The following is a 20,487-nucleotide window of genomic DNA, read 5'->3' on the forward strand; positions in this document are numbered from 1 at the left end:
AGACAACATAGGATGATTTCCAGAATTTAAATACCAATTAATTATCCACCAAATATAAACAGAAATGTTCACAGGAAAATATCTAGAATTTCCTAGGTAGAATGCCTCTATAAATGACCAAAAGGCTGTACACCAAAGAGAATATCCTGATATCAGGCTTCTGAGTTCCCTTCACTGATGAACAGAAAAGTTTTAATGGAACATTCCTTTTTGTACTGAGAATTGAACTCAGGACCTCAGCCTTGCCAGGTAGGCACTGTGCTACTGAGTCAGACCCCCAGTTCCTTCCTTGCTTTTCTTGATAAATTTGGCTAAAGGCTCATTAAGTTTATTTAGCCTTTCAAAAACTACAAATCTTCGGTTCATTAGTTCTTTGTATTGTTTTGTTAGTTTCTATTGTACTGGTCTCCACTCTGATTTTATAATTCTCTCACTCATACGATCTTTTGGTTTGACTTCTTTTTCTAGAAGTATTTTTATTTTATTTTGTTTTACTTTATTTTGTTTTGGTTTGGTTTGGTTTGGTTTGGTTTGGTTTGGTTTGGTTTGGTTTGGTTTTGAGACAGGGTCTTGCTATGCAATGTAGGCTAGCCTTCAACCAACTACAGATCCAAGGTTAGAGTTGAACTCAATGATAGTCCTCCTGCCTCAGCCTCCTAAATGCTGGGATTACAGGCATGTGTCACCATGCCCGACTTTTTCTAGAAGTTTGAAGTTAATGATTAGGATGTTATTTGAGCTCACTCTGCTTTCCTGATGTGAGTTCACGCCTATAAATCTCCCTCGTTGGACTGCTTTCATTGTGTTCTGTAAGTTCTAGCATGTTGTATCACTATTATAATTTAGGTGTAGATACTGTTTAATATCTTTTCTGACCTTTTGATTGTTCATGTTGTTGATAGAGAAACTGGCTTTTCACATGCTGAAGAATAAATCTAGATTTGTATTTCTCATTCTACACTAAACTGACATCAAAACAGATTAAAAATCTAAATATTAAAAGCACTAAATCTGCTGAAAGAGAAAATAGGTAGAACTCTTAAAGGTAAAGGTCTTCAAAGACTTTATAAACATAAGCCAGATTGCATGAGAAACATTACAATCAACAACTAGAATCTCATCTTGTTAAAAAGCTTTGCACAACAAAAGAAATGATCAACAGAGCAAAGAAAAAACCTACAGAATGGGAAAAATTTTCTGTATGCTGTTCTTTAGACAAAGATCTAGTACTTAGAACATACCAACAGCTAAAGATTCCCAATCCCCTAAATTTGAAGATGCAATCCAAAAATGGGCATCTGAAATATATAAACACTACTTAGGTGAAGAAGTAGAGATGGCAAATATTTGAAAAATGGTTCAACACTACTAGTCATTCACAAGGTGGAAATTAAAACTATGCTGAAATTCCATGTCACTCAAGAAAGGGTGGCTATTAGCAAGAAATCAACCAATAATAAATGCTGGCAGTGCTGTAGTAAAAACGGAATCCTTCTCTACTGCTGGTGGGAGTATAAACTGGTGAAACCAATATGGGAATCTGCATGGAGTTTCCTCAAAAGCTGGGACGAGTTTTCATTGGACCCAGCTATTTCCCTTCATGGTATTTCCTGAAAGAATTAAAACAACACACCACAGTGATGATGCACACCCATATTTATAGCACCTCACTGTGTAATAGATAAATCTTGGAAACTGCTCAAATGTCCATTAACCAGTGAATGTATAAATAAGATGTGGGGTTTCTTTTTATACAAAATGTACTACTCAGTCATTAAAAAGGATAAACTTAAGACATTTCTAGGTAAATGGATTTATCTTGAGACCATACTCTTAAGTAAAATGAAGGAACACAAATGTGCAAATATCATATTGTTTCTCTGCTGTGAGAAACACAAAGTATAAATAAGAACCAAAATATATTCTAGATATTATCAAATAAGAATAAAAGGCTCTGATGTGAAGAGGAAGTGGGGAGCAGAATGGGAAAAGGTAGGAAAGGAAGAATGAGGCAAAAAGAAAAAATGAAAACAAAACTTTTCTAAGTAAGGAGGAAAGAGATATTGAAGGGAGAGTATTGAATGGAAAGAAAAAAAGAATTAAAATGTTTCTTGTATCGTGAACATGTACAGATTCCCTATGATGAATATGATCATTATGTATATTTAAAATGTACCAACAGGAGGCTAGGAATGTAGCTTACTGCAGAGAACTTGCCTATTATGAGCAAGGCCCCAGGTTCAATCCCTAATACTGAAAATAAAAAGTACCAATAGACTTAATAAAAAAAGAAGTGAATGAAAAAAAAAAAGATTATGGGTTCATCAGTAGTGAACTATATGTGACAAATTACTCACCTTTTATCCCTGACTTTTAAGGCCTCTAGTTGATATGAGAAATGTCAGCAAACTCCCTGAGAACTATCTCTATGACCCAAGCTGGAGAAATAGTTGTCCAGCACAAACACAACCATATCTGTGTAGTTATCTAGGCAGATTCAAATAGGTTTAAAATCAACTGAGAGACTAGATTAATGATGTATTATAACAATCATTGCAATACTCCTAATGTTTGTTTGTTTGTTGTTTTTGATACCAGAAATTGAAATCATAAGCTTGTTCTTGCCAAGAAGGCACTTATATCACTGAGCTATATCCGCAGTCCTACTAGTATCATGTGGTAAGAGAGACCACTCTATCATTAGTTCTTTGGATAGGTGTGTTCAAATGAGGGAGGAGGGTTGGGGATATACCTCAGTGGCAGAGTGAGTGCCTGGCAAGTGCGAAGTCATGAATTTGATCCCTAGTATAAAAAAAAAAAAGAAGGAGGAGGAGGGATATTTTGAGTATATTGGAGGAATTAATATCACCGTTAAGGTGTCCTACCTGTAATAAAGTTTTTTATTTAAATATCCCCCATAGTGGCAATCATGCCTTATTTATTGAAAGATGAAAGCAATTTCTGTCCAATAAAAATATTACTCTGCATTGTCATATATTTTGCTCATGGAATCTGGCACTGTGTGACTTCTGTGTCTCCCACAAAGTTAAGATGACCATAAAAATCAAACATTTTGAGTTGATTCAGAGTGTCAAGCCAGCTGCAACAACACAACTAAAGAGAATCACGAAAGAGGATTTCCATAACTGCTTCAAAAAGTAGCATGAATGATGTGATAAATATGGCCAAAATGAAGGAGAACATTCTCAGAGGGCTAACAGAAGTATATATTTTTCTGAAATGAAGATTTAAAATTTAAACAATTCTCCTTAATTTTTATCATATCTCATATGTACATAGCACCCATTTTGGGTCATGTGTTATTTCAACAGTCATTAAAGCTTTGCAATGAATATTTAATTCAGCTCAGAGATTGCCCCAAAACTAATTGAAATTTCATTCTTCCCATCTATTCTCTTTCTATAAGTTTTCCTGAAAGTGTTAAAGACATCATATTACAATAATACATACATATATGCATAAGTACCCATGTTTATAGCAGCACAGTTTATAATTGCTAAATTTTGAAGTGACCTATCTGTCCATCAACACGTGGAATCCATGCACAATGGAGTTCTACTCTGCCATAAAGAAGAATAAACGAGTTACTTATAGGAAAATGAATGTACCTTGAGATTATAGTTTTAAGTGAAATAATGCACATGAAGAATCTTAAGCTTTGTAGAATCTTCAAACTAAAAATATTAATAAAGAGCAAATAAAAGACAGATCATGAGATTAAAGAGACATGTTTTGCAAATGAGAAGGGGAGCAAGAGATAAGAGTGAAAGAGAGGAGTGGAGAAGAAGGTGAAAAAAGTATTAAGATGTGTCATGCATATATAGCACTTCTCACAAGGAATTATAATCATTATGTACTGCAAATTTGTATTAATAAAAAATAAAAGCTAACCAAAAACCTTGTATCAACCATCTGGAATAGCCAATGTCACTGTATTTCCTATTTTACAGATAATAAAGCTGAGACACTGAGATATGGAATAATTTGTCCAAGATCACACCACAAATAAAAAGCAGAGTCAGCAATGGAGCACATCCTCCTATAGTACTGTGCGCTAAAAAGGATATCTTCAGTTATCTACATACTGACAGAGAACCTCCTTGGGAAGGCTGAGAGAGTCCAAAAAGACCCAAAAATCTAGAAGACTGGTCTGTGCTGTTGTACTCTAAGAAGTAAGAATATTTATCATGAAACAGAACGCCAAATGATAAAATTGGGTATTCTTGGGCATACAATAGACAATAATATGGAAATTCATCTCTGTATTATATATCTAATATTGCATTACTAACTGCCCTTAAACTTAGCAGCTTGAAATAACAAACATTTATTATCAAATAGTATTTTTAAGTCAGGAATTTTCATGTAGCCTAGCTAAAAGCCTCTAGTTCAAGGTCTTTCATGAGTTTGTTGTCAAGATGTTAGCCAGGGTTACTGTCTCATCCATCCTGAGCCACGACTGAAGGAGGATCTGCAGCTGATCTCACTCATGTGGTTGTTCTCAGAATTCACTCCGTTTCAAGCTGTTGATCAGAGAGACTCTGGTCTTCAATGGTAGTCAATCTCAGTTCATTACTGACCCTCTCCATAAACTAATGCAAGCATTGCAGCTGGCTTCCTTAGAGTAAGTAAATGGTGGGGTGATTATGGAGAATAGAAGCACCCAAGTTGAGAAGACATCATCTTCTTGTAAGTTAGCCTAGGAAGTAGCATCCCACTTATTACTGACACACTCCATTTTACAAAATAGATAGCATGTTTGCTTATACTGAAAGGGAGAGGATTAGAGGACTTGAATACTAGGAAATGGGCACTTGAGGAAAAATATCTTTGAAATTGTCTAACACAGACCCTAAAATTATCCCAAGACAGACTGTTCTTCATCTGCTCGCCTAGTCAGTCATTAGTCTGATTTGCTTCCCTCAGGTGCCAGAACACCTGCACATTTGAATGCAGAAGAAACTCTTGTACTGAGAAACAGACACTAAGTCTAGTAATATAAGCCATTTCAAAATTTTACTTCAATTCCTATGGTTTTCATTAGTTTCATTTACTCCCTTATTTCTAGTTTTTACCAAGCAGGCTTTTCAATTTGCTAAAAGCTAGACTCTGTGTTCTATAATCCATCACCATTCTATCCCATCCTTTAGAAGCCACATTTTGACTTAACTGATCTTATCTGACCCAAAGGGATATTCTTGCCTGAGACCCAAGTCATTTCCTTTAACACACATATGGGCAACTCATAGCAGATTATGTGTGGAATTTGAAATAAATAGGGTTGATAGCACTTTTTTCCTGCCTTACAGAGAGTCAGAGTACCTATCACGGGCACTAAGTGTATGCTATATAATTAACACTCGTGAAAACAGAGCTACACTCTCCAGGAGGTGAAAAAAGGTGGACTGATTCTTCTTCAAGGCAAGTGATTATTTCAGTATTTTCTTCTCATTGCTGTCAATATTACTAAATTTATGAACTCTGTCCCTACCAGGATCTTTTTAACTCTTTCCTAGTCTAGCTGAGTTAGCAAGTATTGGCCTCTAAATGCTCAACTAATAGTGGTTTTCTTACACTACTTGCTGTATTTGATTAGCTAAGCTTAGCAATAGGCAAATTCATTTTGATTTTCTTAAACCATTTTGTTCCTCTAACCCATAATTCTTTGCTTCTTCCAGTTTGATTAAGCAAACCAGAAGTCCTCCTTCCTCTTGTCTATCCTCTACCCTGCTGCCATTTATTCCACATAATGAAAATTAACCTCTTTAACCTTAAGCAAATTTACTGCCTGTGTTGTGAAACCACTGCCTTTGGGCATAGATTCTTTGTTATAACTTTACCTAAGCCTATCCTGCTAGGCTTTGTATGAAACTTGAACATTTTCTTTAAAATTGTCTACATCTACCATCGAATTTAACTGTTTCCTATACAGTGCCGTGAGTGTTTTCTTCCTAGTAAACTAACTCACTCATGCTGAGCTGATTGCTTAAAATATCTTGATGTACTTAATAACAACATACTTTAATTTTAGTTACTGAGAACATGCCACAGCATAAATGTCAATAGTAAAAATGAAATTTCTGGTGCTTTGGCAGAATAGTGGAAATTTTACTTGAATATAATAGCCTTGCCCTTTAAATTACACTATCTGGGCCAGGCAAGGTAGTTCACATCTGTAATGCCAACACTTTGGGGGCTGAGGCAGGAGAATTGCTGTGAATTCAAGGGCAACCTGTGCTATAAAGTGAGTTCAAGGCCAGCTAAAACTGCGAGGCTTTGTTTCAAAAAGACAAAAAATAATTACACTATGGGCAAACTCCTGTTCCACTTATTCAAAGGGTGAGATCCTTTATAAAATAAGATGGAAAGAAATTGCTCTAGAAAAGAATCGTATCACATCAACACACTAAAGCTATTCTTACCAACACTCTCTAAATATTTGAGTATATTCTTAAAGGTTTTTACTTTTTCTTTTGAAATAAGTGTAGGACAGCATATTTCATAGAAAAGTGAATAACATTTCTTATTTCTCAGACTTAACATCTTCTGACGGTATTCTTTTGGACTTTTGAAAGTACAAATAATATCAAACGTCAAGTTCCTATGGAATTTACCATTACACAAAATAATCTTAAGTACTCCATAATATCCATGAAAAATAAAGAGAAAAATCAAGTACCACTTTCATATTGCATTTTCCTAGGACATCATGTGTTCTAATCCTAAATGAACTTTTCAAGGCCAACTGATTTGTAAGTTGGAACTATCTATGTTATGTTTGTGGCAGTTTTCCTGCTTTTTAAACATTATACTGGAGAAGATCTTGTAGTTCTTTATTAATAAGAAAAAAAATAAATCTTTTCTATGGTGTTAATTTTCCTCTTAGCAAATCATAAGAGAGATGTAAAGCTCATCACCTCCTAGAGTGTGTCTATGGAAACTTTGGCACATTACAGTAATCTCTTTGGGAGCACAAGCCATTTTGAGCCTTCCACCTTTTGCCTCCCACATGTACACACTTTCCCAAGTGATGCTTAAAGAAAAAATACACTGGAAACCTCAAACAAATTGAAATATAAATGGCATTCCCTTTCTAAGAAAATGGAAGAAATAAAACTGGTGTTTGAACTTAAGTTTTCATTAAAAACTGCTCATAAAGGTAAGATATGAATGCCACATGGATTGACCATCATTTTCTATCTTTAGCACCTGCACCTTAACCTGGCTTACACAGCCATTCACATTTGGCCCCAGGTAGCTTTCCAGGCCTTCCTCCCTTTTTCCTGTAGGTAAATCCTTCATAACAGTCAAATGTTTCCTTCATTCTTGCTTAAATATCAGTGTCCACGCCTGTGTGCCTTTTTTGCCATCATCTTACCTGCCTGATTTCGTCAGACTGCTTGTCTTCACTGATAGATGACAGCCTGATATGAAAGAAGACAGATTCCAGAGTTAGAAACACCCAGGGATCGGATTCTAGTTCTGTTCTTTAACAATCAGATACCTTTAGGCAATGTTCCTTAGTTTCTGTAAATTTCAGTTCCCTTAATTTAAACATAAGGATATTAATTTTGCCTACTATATAGAAATATCATACAGTTCAAATTAGATAATACATATAATAAGCACCTAGCCAACGTTAGGTTTCTAACAATTTGGAATTATTGTTGCTATTATTTTTTTTGTTTTTTTACATCATATACATGCTTTAATCTCCAGCCCAGCCATAGGCATATATCCACCTTCTCTGAATTCTAATAGCTTGTATGTCCTCAATATTTTACTATTAACAGTTTTACATGAATATTAACATTTTTATCTTCACAATTACACTGAAAACTCTTTTAGAGCTTTGTTAAACTTCTTTGTATTTTTCCAGACAATATTTTATTCAGAAAGGGAATATCGCCAAATATGTGTTGACTATGTGAGTTTATAGACACAGAATCAGTAATCACTAATTGAGATGACATAGGACTTGAAGGGAAATGAAATGAAATAATAAACAATGTTGCCTGAAGATGTCATTTTATTCAACATTTCCTATCATTAAAGATATTATATAATGAATGTTTACTATATAGCAGACATTCTGCCAAAGAATTGACATACAACATATCACTTTATTATGCTGACACTGTGCAATAGTTATTATTAGCTCCATTCTAAAGATGAGAAAACTGAGTCTCAGAGAGGTTATATAAAATTTTCAAGGTTACATAGTAAGTGGAAGAGCCAGAATCCAAATGTAAGTAATTTGAGTTATAAAACAATAGCTACATTACTTTACTAAGGGTCAGATACTGTCCTAAGAACTCTGCAAATTTTCAAAGGCCACTTCATGGTTGGTAACCAGACTTCACCTAGCTAAGGTGAAAAATTGCCAAATACTCTGTTACTATATTTAGAAGATATTGGTACCCATCGTTGAGAGACAGAGAGAAAGAGACAGAAACATAGAGACAGAGAGAGAGACAGCGAAAAGAGAGAGAGAGTTTTCCAGACCATCCCCACACTCTTCTACCACATATAATTCCTGATCATTCTTGAACTGAGGATCCAGTCTCTGTGAGAAGAGAAGGGAGGGTAATCCAGCGGAGGCAGATAGATGGACAGATGGTTGGGGGAGTGCATGGCCATGTGGGATAGTACAGAGTGTTGCCTGCTGTGTCCCAGGAAGGCTCAAAGTCCATCAAGGGAAGAATAACTGTCGGAAAACTCTTAGCAGTGCAACACACCAAATGCAGTAAAAGCCTATTCATCCTCTTGGAGTAAGAAAAAAGTAACGGTGCCCACTGCCTGTGTGGGTGTTCTTGGCCTTTTACAGAAAGGTGTACATTTTTAAAAAGATTAGTACAATAGGGCACAAACAGTCCTATTGAAAACAGCCGCCTGCATAGACTTGGCAGATTTGTACTGTGGAACAGTTCCGTCTGACATTTAAAATGTGGCAAAAGTACTTAAATTCAATTTAAAAATAAGTTTTCTATAGCCTCTTATTTTCTTCTTATAAGCATGAGTTCAATGAAGATGGCATCATGAGTTTTGCATGATGCCCTTCACAATGAATGCTTGCCAAAGACAAGATTATGTGGCACCAAGTGATGACAAGCTGATTAGGCCTCACTGATTCCCAGGCTTGTGCCCAAGAAAGCTGCTGCCGCAAGAAATAAATCTGGTGGGAGAAATTTTGGTTCAAGTTTGGAGCTAGGAAGTACATCCAAATACTGCAGCCAGGTTCACAAAAGAAGCATGTGATCCTCTCCCTGGTAAAGAGGAATTCATTGTAATCACCAAATGGAAAGGAGAAAAGGGATTAGGCCAGGACGTTTTCTGAAATGTCACAGGACTAGTGGCTTAAATCTGCATTTTTATTTGTGATTGAATCTGATGAAAATGGGTTGCAAAACTCTGGTTAAATCATAGTTTAACATTACAAATACTTTAATTTTTTTCAACAGTATAAACATTTGAAATAGTTTTGAGAACTTTGATAGACAGGCTTATATATCTTCAGTAGATATTGCCTCAAAAATATCTGGCCATGTCTTCTAAATTACTAACTTGCTTTCTGTCTCATGCTTCCTGCTAGAACCATGGCCAGGAGCTAGAGAACATATTGTCACCATATAATAAAAGCTTCCTCATTTTCAATATTTCAGAGGGAAATTCCACCCTTGTCTCCAAGTTCTGCCTCTGTCGGTCTCCCTGATGGTATATCTACAAGGCCAAAGAATTAGAAAGCTTGTTAATGAAAGCATGGATCTTGTCACATGCAAATAATAGGCATACTTATTGTCCCAGAATCATTCATGTTACTGTCTTGCCTGTACTTTTAGAAAGTCTGTATCAGTGTTTTACAGACTCAGTGATCCTATTCTTCTGTATTTTCTTCTCCTTGTTTCACACTCCAGGGACAATGCTGGCATTCCTTTTGTTTCTTCTGTGTGCCACTTATGTAGCTGTTTGGGTTATTAGATTCACATCTTTTCTTGAGAGGAGGCTTCTCCCTCTCGGTCTCTTACTCACTCTGCTTAATCCCTGACCCAAGCATTCATATCTAAGTACACATAGTTACTTAAAAGCCTTGTTTTATGGATTATTCGGTACTGAATCAGCTACTAATGAAAGAATAATTAGAGTCCTACTACATTATTGCTCTTTGCCATAGCATCTCTGATACAAAACCTTGCATGAAAGAAGTTACAAAGGCATCAGAAACAAAAGATTTTAGTCATGGGCTACACTACTCTTCTAAGACCATCAGACTAGTGGTAGAGCTTCTTTTCTGGAATTGAAAAGATATTTTTCCTAGTTTATTAAAATGATTGATTTATCCGTTTATCCTTAGTATTATTTTCAAGATTCTTATTAATATGGTGCTGGCCAAATCTAGGTGGTTCTCAAAATTTGGGTTAACGAGAATCATTTAGCATATTTTTCTTGCACTCAGATATGGATCGATTAAGTCCAAGGAGACTAGGATCTCCAGTGGAACAAATGTCTTATATTATTCTGACACACACAATGTGAGGACCACTCTTTGAGAAGCATTTCCTTGTGGTAATACAGACTGATTAACCTATGGTCCTATTTTTTTTCTGCTTCAGCTGACAGCCTCTACTCTTGCTAAAATATAATGCTCATAAGCATAAAATCTTGAGTTGGAATCATCTTAAAAATCACCTATGTTCCTCTAACACTATGTAGGCATGCTTTCCATATATTGTTTCAGAGTTAGATCACCAGGCTCCTTCTCTGTCTCCACAATTAAATGGCTCCAAAATACCCAGATTTTAGCTAATAAGAGAAATACTTAGGAAGGCAAAAAAGACACTAGATCTAGTCAAAAAGTAAATCCTAGCTGTGGTGGTTTAAATTTGTGATATTGGGTAAGACACTTGTGTTTGATACTTGGTTTCCTTCTCTACAGAAAGCCACTAACGTGAAAGGCAGTATGATGTGTAATTAAGAGTATGAACAAGGGGCTAGGGATTTAGCTCAGTGGCATAAGCACCTGCCTTGCAAGCAGGCGGTCGTGAGTTCGATCCCCAGTACTGATAAAAATGAAAAAGACAAAAAAAAAAAAAGAGTATGAACAAGACCATAAACTGATGGAAGCAAAACCTCCACATGGCTAGTTACTAGATGTATGATTTAGGGATATTACTTAATGCTTGAATGCTTCAGATTAGTAATCTGTAAGGTATACCTCATAAGAGTCATTAACTAAAGTGGTGACATATAAATACATTAATAGGCCTAGAGCCATAGCAGACACAATATAATTGCTAGCTGTTACTATTCTCTCTCAAACTGAGATAACATACCTGTCACAATCACCTCATACGTTTTGTATAGACATAAAAATCATAAGACATGATATACCATAATGTGTTTGACACACTATACAATTCCCAAATTTCATTGAAACTTGATAGCTCTTAATTTAACCTCAGAGTACAGATTAAATGTAACACTCAGTGGTTAAGATTTGAAAGCTACACATATTAAACATCATAAGATTGTCATTTTATCCCATATTTTTACTTTTTACTTATCTACAATATTGATGGGCATGCTGTTCACATTTTTGTCGGGTTGTCAATTGAAATGATAAATGCAGTACCATTAAAATCTTTCTTTTTGATTCACATCAGTCATCAATTATTGTGACTATATTGGAGTTATTCAACAAGTTATGAAACAGTCTAACAATTACCATCCAGTTTACAATCCAGGCACGCCAATAATAATCTACATTGAACAGTTACTAGATACTGCTTTAAAGTATTTGGTACACCCTTGATGGTTTTTCTGTGTAAATACTTTTTACTTTCACAAAATTATATAAAATAGATATTACTTCTATTTTGATTTTATAGATCAGAAAACTAAAATAGTGAGAGATGAGGTTAACTGCCTGAGATTCTACAACTAGTAAGTAGTAGAGTTATAACTTTGAAACCTACAACAATCATTAGGATATGCTTTTGTTATCAAAAAGCTAAATGGAATTAGTTTTTCACCACCTTTGCTCAAGTTATACTGACTGAGCCTGGTGACCACCACTATCATTTCTTCACGCTTTCCTCCTATTCCTTTATGAACAGTCTAAAAAATTCCACTAAAGATTTATGTCAAGATCACTGTCTCAGAATTTCTAGAATCTGACCCCTTCCTCTTTGAAAACTGAGATTATCAGTACTTTTGTAATTGCGTTCAGCCAGAAACTCCTCTTACTCTATTAATACGGCATTGAATGACCTCTGACTAAGCAAATTGCTTGCATATCATAATTAAAAGTCAACTTCCAGAATTCCCCTAAATATTTAATGAGTGTCCTTGGCAGAGAGGCAAAATACCTAACTAAAATCTCAAAACTGGCTCTTTAAACCCATTTACTGGAAAACAAAATAAAGCAGAAGGCAAGAAAATTTACATTCCAGACACTTGCAGTTATCACATGGGACTACACATTTGTCTAGTCATCTTCTGGACACAATATGAAATTAAAACTACTGGTATACTGATTTGTTATTCCTGTTAGCCGTCGTCCCTGCCCCCATGTCCTATAGGTAGGGATATTCTATCTTGCTGTTTCATTTCATTGACATTTTGAGAAATCCTAGTTCTGTTTTATTTGTTCTTAATAGGGTCTCTTACCAGAGCACCACTGGAGAGGGGAGGAATTTAGTGCCATATCTTTTTATTGAGTTGTTTTTTATCTTTTTGCCAATTCTTCATGGAGAAAGGTTTTGTCAGTCCTTGATTGGGCAAGAAATGAGAGAATGGAAAGAAAGAAAGTAAATAACTGACTTTAATTCTTGAATTTGAACCATGGTAGATTTTTAGTCAAAATATTTCAAGTTTCTATTAATTTTAAAGAAATTATTAACTCCACAAGTTAAGAATGTAAATCCTAGAAATAATTTACATCATCAAGTTCCAAGTTGTATACTACAGATTATAAATTCAGTGCTAAATTTACTAGTATCTGTTAGGGAAGGAAGGTATTCTCAAAGAAGTTTCAGGAATTTTTGTAGTATTTTCTATGTAAGTAAATATTTACAATCTCAATCAATTTAGTAAACATTTACAATCTCAATCAATTTTAGTAATTTCATATTTACTATTTCAATCACTTACAATTTCAATTTAAGTTAATGATTATGGAGTACTCACCGTATTCTGGGACTTACTGCAAAAACCTACAGATAGACTTATGAATAAGGCAGATATAATACCTGTGTTCATAGGCCTAACATACTACTTAGTTAAGGATACAGAAAATATGCAAGTCAATAAATAAGTAAATGTGATAATCCTAGGTAACAGTAAGTTCTTTGAACTAAATAAAACAGGATAGATGAGTTTGAGCATAGCAAGAGAATAACTTAGAAAATGCTTTAGGTAGGATTTTCAGAGAATAGCTTTTTAAAAGGCAAAACTTTAAGTGAAATTATAGGTTACTTCTTGAAGTAGCAAGAAGAGTAAAACATAGAAAACAAAGTGTATTAGAAAAATCTTGAGACAAAAAAAGATATCAGTATGCTCAAGGAATAGCAAGAGAGTCTGCATGGTGAGAGAATAAAAGGGAACAATGATACTAGATGATATTGAAGAGAAAGGCAGAGACCAGGACCGCTCATGTAGGGCCTTAAAACTCAGATAAATACGATGTGGTTTTTAACAGGAAAGTAGATTAATTCCATTTATATCAAGACTTTGAGAAGTCCTCCCTTAATGAAATCTTCTTAACATTTTTAATCCAGTAGTTCTGAGCACATTTGATCACTCAAGACTTTTATCCCTATAGAATACATTTTAACATCTCATATAATTGCTTTCCATAGCACATCCATTTAGGGAATAGTTGTTAAAATAAATTTCTGGGTAAGATACTTGGATTTTGCAGTAACATGAATTTTTTGAGGTTGTCCTGAAAATATTGATGTAAAGAAGCAGATAAACACAAAACTTTTTTGCTCTGGTTTCAAAAAGGACTCTGTGTAGATCATACAGATGGGGTGGGTTTGAATATGAGGGAAATATTATATTCTTATAAAATGACTACATTTTTTGTTCTCAAACACAGTCACTGTTGTCAAGAAAATCTGTGTTTTACCTAGTTGTCTTTCAAAAGTTTGCTTATAGATATATGTGAAGGAAAAACAGTTGGATCAAGACTTATTTGGGGGGTTCACTTTAAGAAATCAGTAATGCATTATTATTTCTTTCAATATATGTTTTTAAAATAGGAAAGGAAATATGAGGAAGTGAATAAGAAGAGATAACTGAGCAAAGGTTAGGGCAAAGAGATGTTTCTGTGGAATCCATGAATATCCCAATATGAAGAATGCCAGGATTTTTCCATAAACAATGTTATTTGTTCCTTATTGGATACCAAAAGGATGGGATTACCACGAACTTGAGAGCATAAATGAGGAGTTGATGAGATACAGTCTACTTAAATAGTTAAAAGCAAGGATTTTGAAATCATAATTACATTCCTGTCAAGCTCTACCAGTTTACTAGCTTTAGTTGGGTAGTATTACTCCAGTGCCTCAGAATCCTGAGACTCCTGGAGAAATAAAATGTTTTAAATGTCTCTGTAATTCAATGTCGGAGGAGAAGAGAGAGAAAATGTAAAGGAGAGACAAATAGAAAGAGTAAATCTTTCTAATAAAAAACTGAGATGAGAGGCTGGAGTATAATTCAGTGTTCATAGGTAGAGAGTTTGCCAAGTACGTGCAACACATTGAAATCAATCCCCAGGACTGAAGAGAAACAATTAGGATAAGAATATGTTAAATGTTGTTCTTGGTTGGTACTATCATTTGGAAAATAAATCCTTATAAGAGGATGAAGTAGTTCGCATCTAGTGAGGACTATATCAGAAATGTGTAAATAAAAGTTACATTGAGAGTCTACCTCATCATAGTCAGAATGGGTAATATCAAAAACATAAAAAATATTTGTGAAAATGTAGGGGAAAAGAAACATGTATACACTGTCAGTGGGATGTAAGCACATCACTATAGAAATCAGTGTAGAAGTTCCTCAGAAAGTAAAAAATAAAATTAACTGCAAGTCAGGTATACCACTCCTTGTATACCTGAAGGAGGCAGTCAGCATATTACAGGAAATACTAATATACTGACACTTATTGCAGAACATTTCATTTTAACCCAAATAAAAGACTCATAAGGACTCTTATCACTAGATTTCTTTAATATGTGATATCTGAAACAAACGACGTGAATGTAGAAGGGATACCATTATTAGACAAGAGGAAAGGAGTAAGGAGGAAGGGGGATTTAAGAGAATGTAACAGTGATGAAGGACATGATTAAAATATGTTATATACATGTATAAAAAGGGCATAAATATTTGTAAAATTAATAAATATTTGTAAAATTAGTATTCACTTATATACATTAAAATATTATTTGTAAAATTAGTATGCATTTATATATATGAAATAACATTTTATGTATGTGTATATATGAAAAATATTTGTAAAATTAATGTGCACTAATATATATATACTTACATTATTTTCATGTATGTATATATATGAAAAATGTGATTTGTCTTAGTGCATCAGCAAGGGCTCACTAGAGTAGCATATTTAATAAAATTATATGAACTTAAAATGAAGCTTACAATGATTGCATGTAGAGACAAATGTGGAAGGAAGCCAAAGTGCTACTTGCACACTGTATAGATGAATGATCCAGTCAAATTGGAAGGCGTGGAGTTCATTGCAGAGTCCTGTCAGAAGCTGAAGGCTAAATTCTGAAATGGAAGACGAAAATGGATATCCAAAGGCAATATTGAAGACTGGAGCTCCTCTGAAAAAACTGAATCACAATTTCTGAATGTTTCCACATTTTATTCCACTCAGACTACAAGCATATAGGTTGTTGCCACTCACATCCAGGTTAAATTGTCTGTCTTCTGTAAAGCTATTCAGATACATGCAGAACTATGCTAATCTGATCAGTTGGGTGTTGTTTACTCAGGTTGACACAACAAGAAACTATGATAGTCACTTTTCTCATTGCTGGGACAAAATGCCAAACACACATGAGTCAAAGAAGGAAAAGTTTATTTGACTCACAGTTTGTAAAGATTTCGGTCCATATTTGGCTGGCTCAAAGGCAGGATGGCATGGTACATGAACATTGCTGAGGAAAAGAAGCTCATGGCATGGAGTTAGGGAAGCAGAGATAAATCAAGGGAGGAGGGAGGAGGACCACTCCAAGCCACACTTCCAGTGACTTTCCCCCTCCAACCAACATCCTATGTAGTTATAAACTCATCCATGGATTAATCTATGGATAAGTATCACACTCCTATGATCCAGCCACCTTCTAAAAGCCACCTTTGAGTTCATGAGGCTTCTAGAGAGCATCTAGAAATACATCATAACATTCTACCCTGGACTGAAAAAGATTCATGTGTATACCCTTATGCAAAATGAATTTAGTCTACCTCTAAGAGTTGCCAAATTCCTAAAATTGCTGAAAAGTCAAATCCAAAGTCTCCTCTGAGATATAAAGCAAAATCTTAACTTCTCTTGTAAAAATAAAGTTAAACATTTCTAACATATAAAGGAGCAAGGTAAATAATCCCATTCCAAAAGACAGAAATATGGAGATACATAAACATGAGACCAAAATAAGACTGAAATAAAACAGGAAAAACATTCAATTCTGTAGTTTGATGTCCAGAATCCAGGGCAAGATTTGGGGAGATGTGGAGCTCCAACGCATTTGGACAGCCTCACCTCTGTAGTGCTCATGGTTGTGGACCTCATGGCTTCTCTTTTGAGCTGGCTTTGTTCACTGCTTACAGCTTTGCTCAGATGTTCCACATCACTAACTTCTCTTCTGGGATCTCCACTGCACTTTTGGCTTCACACCCATGATTTTACACACTGCCATCTCAGGAGCACAATGACAGGCTTCTGAGGCCTTCTGAAGTCTAGGTGGAAGCTTTACTGAACCCTCAACTCTTACATTTTCCACATACATAGAACCACAAGAATGTGAATGATGATGATTCCAAGGTCTACCACCAACTGCAGCAGTACTCAAAGTTCCTTCCACCATGGCTTTGAGGGTCTCTGAGTACCTGTATAGATGAGTGCTATGAACTAAATCCCCAGGAACAAATTTCCTAAGCATCAGTTATTCTGGAGCATGACGCATTAGAGCTGTCTTCTCAAAGCAATGTCTCACTTTTGTGAACTTGATCCTGTGATGGTCGGGCCTTCCTGGTTCCTCATGTACCCTCAAAGTGTCCTTTTTACTGTTGTGTTATAAAGTTCTTGGCTTTTTAAAATGTCAATATTTATAGCAACCAAGATCTCCTCGGTTCCATTTTCATGTTTCCACTTTATTAGAGTTACCTTTCTGGTCATATTCAAAACATTTTAAACCATTCTGCTGGGTCAATTGCTCTACTTACATAATAGAGACCTGGATAAAAGTCCAAACAGTTCCCAAGCCACTGAATGAATGTTTGGCTGCCATGATGCTTCCTCTACCTGATTAACTAGTTTGTTGCTCTTAATCTCGTTCTGCTACAAATTTTCAGGACATGAGCAAAACATAGACAAATTCTCTGCCAAAATGTTATGCATATGCAAATTGTGCATAAGATAACAGGCAGCTAGAGAGGCACTGAGACCAGTATAGAGTCAGAATAACCAGAACTTGGTCAGAAAAGCAGAAAACTGAGGTCAAGAGTTAGTAAGAACTAGATTGACATCAAATCCAGGAATATAACAAGTGAAGTAACATGCAAAATGATGGATGACTACTATGACATCTTTTGCTCCTACCTATCTGGAAAACATGTTTTTCCTTCTTGCTGTCTTTTAACAAATCACTTAGATAAGCTACAGGCCAATTGGCACCTGCAGACTTTCACTTACTATAGAACTCAACTCCTCATGAGTCCATTTCTAGTATAAGTAAGATGTTTTAGTCCTATAGGTTGACCTTAGTTTGACTTGGAGTGTTCTTAATGTAAAAACTTCTAGACAGAATCCCCATGATAACCCCTTTTTGTGCCCCCCAGTCCACTATTGGGACTTATTTCTTTCTTATCAATAAACATTCCTCCTGCTTACTTCTCTTTTTTTCAATTTGTTCTTTGACCTTAAAAGATACCGAGATGAATTATACTAGTACATTTTTGATTCCCAAAGCAAAGTTATGAGGATGTAAGATTCCATTTGACTTCTACTACAACATGTTCTTTTTTTACATATCTACTATCTTTGCTAACTGTGATTGCTTTAGACCAATGATGAATTTATTTTGAGGGCCACTTTTGCTCATTGTTTGTAGCAATTGTCAATATCGGAATGTCCTTTCTGCTGCCTTAGGATGGGGGCGAAATTAGGAAAAACTTGAATCAACCCCCTGCCATATTAGATCTGATAACAGATCTTAATCAAAACCAAACTTCTCTCTCCAACATGTATATAGTAAAGAAACATGATCACTGCATGGGGAAAAATAAAAGAGAGTAGAAAAATAGGATCCAGGGAAACACTACGGGAGAACAGGAAGGAGTGAACAGCCTGGTCTGCCATTTCTCCTGGAATTCTCGATTGTAGCTACTTGTCCTGACATTGTGAAGGCTTGTGGATGCCCTGGTAATCAATAGCTACAGAAGAGAGACTTATGTGGACTTCTTCTCATTCAGTGTTGTATTTCAGAATGTATTCACGCTGTTGGAATGTATTCATAAGATCTATGACTGTTTTAATTCCCAGAATTTAAAGAAGAATTTATTAATCTTTTCCTACACCCATGCATGGCTTGAGTCCTCACCAGAACTGAAGGTAAGTATTAATTAAAACACCATCGTTCAATTATATTTGTTTTGCAACATAGAGTGCATTTCTGTTTGTACAGGCATTCTTTGCATTGAGAATAATCTTGAACTATATTTGAAGTGTGGTTATAGCCCAGAGGAAAAACTGTCCTCTCAGAATATCAGCAAGAATGATACTCCATCAGATCTCATCTTTCCACCTTATTCTGAACTTTCAGCACCCGCTCTACCAACCATCCAAAGGCTTTATAAGTCCTCTGAGAAGTAGGAGGAGAATTTGGCCCTCCTCAAGTTCATGTGTCATTCTCCATAACTTATTTAAAGCACATTAAACAAGAATTAAGAAAGCTTTCTGATCACCCTGGTAAGTAAAAAGAAGTTTTTAGCGGTCTCACATCGCCTTTTGATTTGATGGGAAAGGATGTACCACTTCTCTTAAGTGAGATGCCATCCACCCGTGAGAGAAAAGCTTCGTGCAGTCTGATAAAATTTTTGAAGATGACCAACATCTTACCCACTAATGATCATCCCTCATTACACGTGATCAGGATAGTTTCAGGGAGGATTCACATTGGAATCCTGATAGCCAGGAAGGTGACCGAGCATGAAGATATTTCCAAGAATGCATTCTTAGGAATTCAAGAAGAGTGAGTTCCAAACATATCAATTACTCCAAGCTATCAACTATTAATTAGTATTTTTACTGTATTTTCAGAAAGTTCTAACTAAATATATCTCTCTATCTTGATGGTAGAAGAGCAAGTCATCCTTAAAGATAAATGTATTACTCTGATATTAGGCAAAAATTACAAAAATTACTGTTGCTTCTGACAGGTCATTAGATACTTTGGTAAAAGTAGCCACTTTTGTCATTCACCACAAAGACTGAGCAGAGATTAAGGATAGGAAAAGAAGATCAGGAAAAAGTAGCTCCAGTCAAGTCTGGCTTCTAAAATTCTAAGGACAACACATAATCCACTTCTTCCATTTGCTACTGCTGGAAGTCAGAGCACTCCAAGAGAGATTTTGACAGGGGTCACCATCACAGAAAAGACTTCATATTCTGTCTTTAATGAGAACTGCTGAAAATCAGATTTCCCTCAGAGATGAAGATCTCCAGAATCAAATCCTTCATACAAGCTGGTCCAGCAGTACTGCAGACTCATCTCTTCCCAGGAGTCTGGATAATCATGACTACTGAAGGAAAAAGTTCCTCTTCTGTTAGAAAATGGCACTAGATTTTCAATCCTCTTTTTTTTTATTCTGAACCCCCTCACCATCAAAGAAAAAAAATTAATGGGCATGACTTTAAATGCTGTAGTTAGGTATTTTGATAGCCTCTTATTTGCAGTTGTGATGGCTTTTTACTCCCACATGTCTTTTTTGATTATTTCTGAGAGTCTTATTCTCCTCCTAGGATGAGCTACTCTTTCCTGTTTAAACACAATCATTTACATACATCTTAACTGGGTACTTTGCCTACCCCTGCTGGCAGAGAGATACATCCTAAGGTATAAGCAGTACGGGAAAAAGTAGGAAAAGCAATAGAAGCAGGTGGTTTGCAGATCCACCTCAAGGTCCTCAAGTATCACTCTTATCAAAAGCAAT

Source organism: Cavia porcellus, unplaced genomic scaffold (genome assembly GCF_034190915.1).
Source record: "Cavia porcellus strain 051 isolate PalLab524CR breed Dunkin Hartley unplaced genomic scaffold, mCavPor4.1 scaffold_3, whole genome shotgun sequence".
In the NCBI taxonomy this organism is placed as follows: Eukaryota; Metazoa; Chordata; class Mammalia; order Rodentia; family Caviidae; genus Cavia; species Cavia porcellus.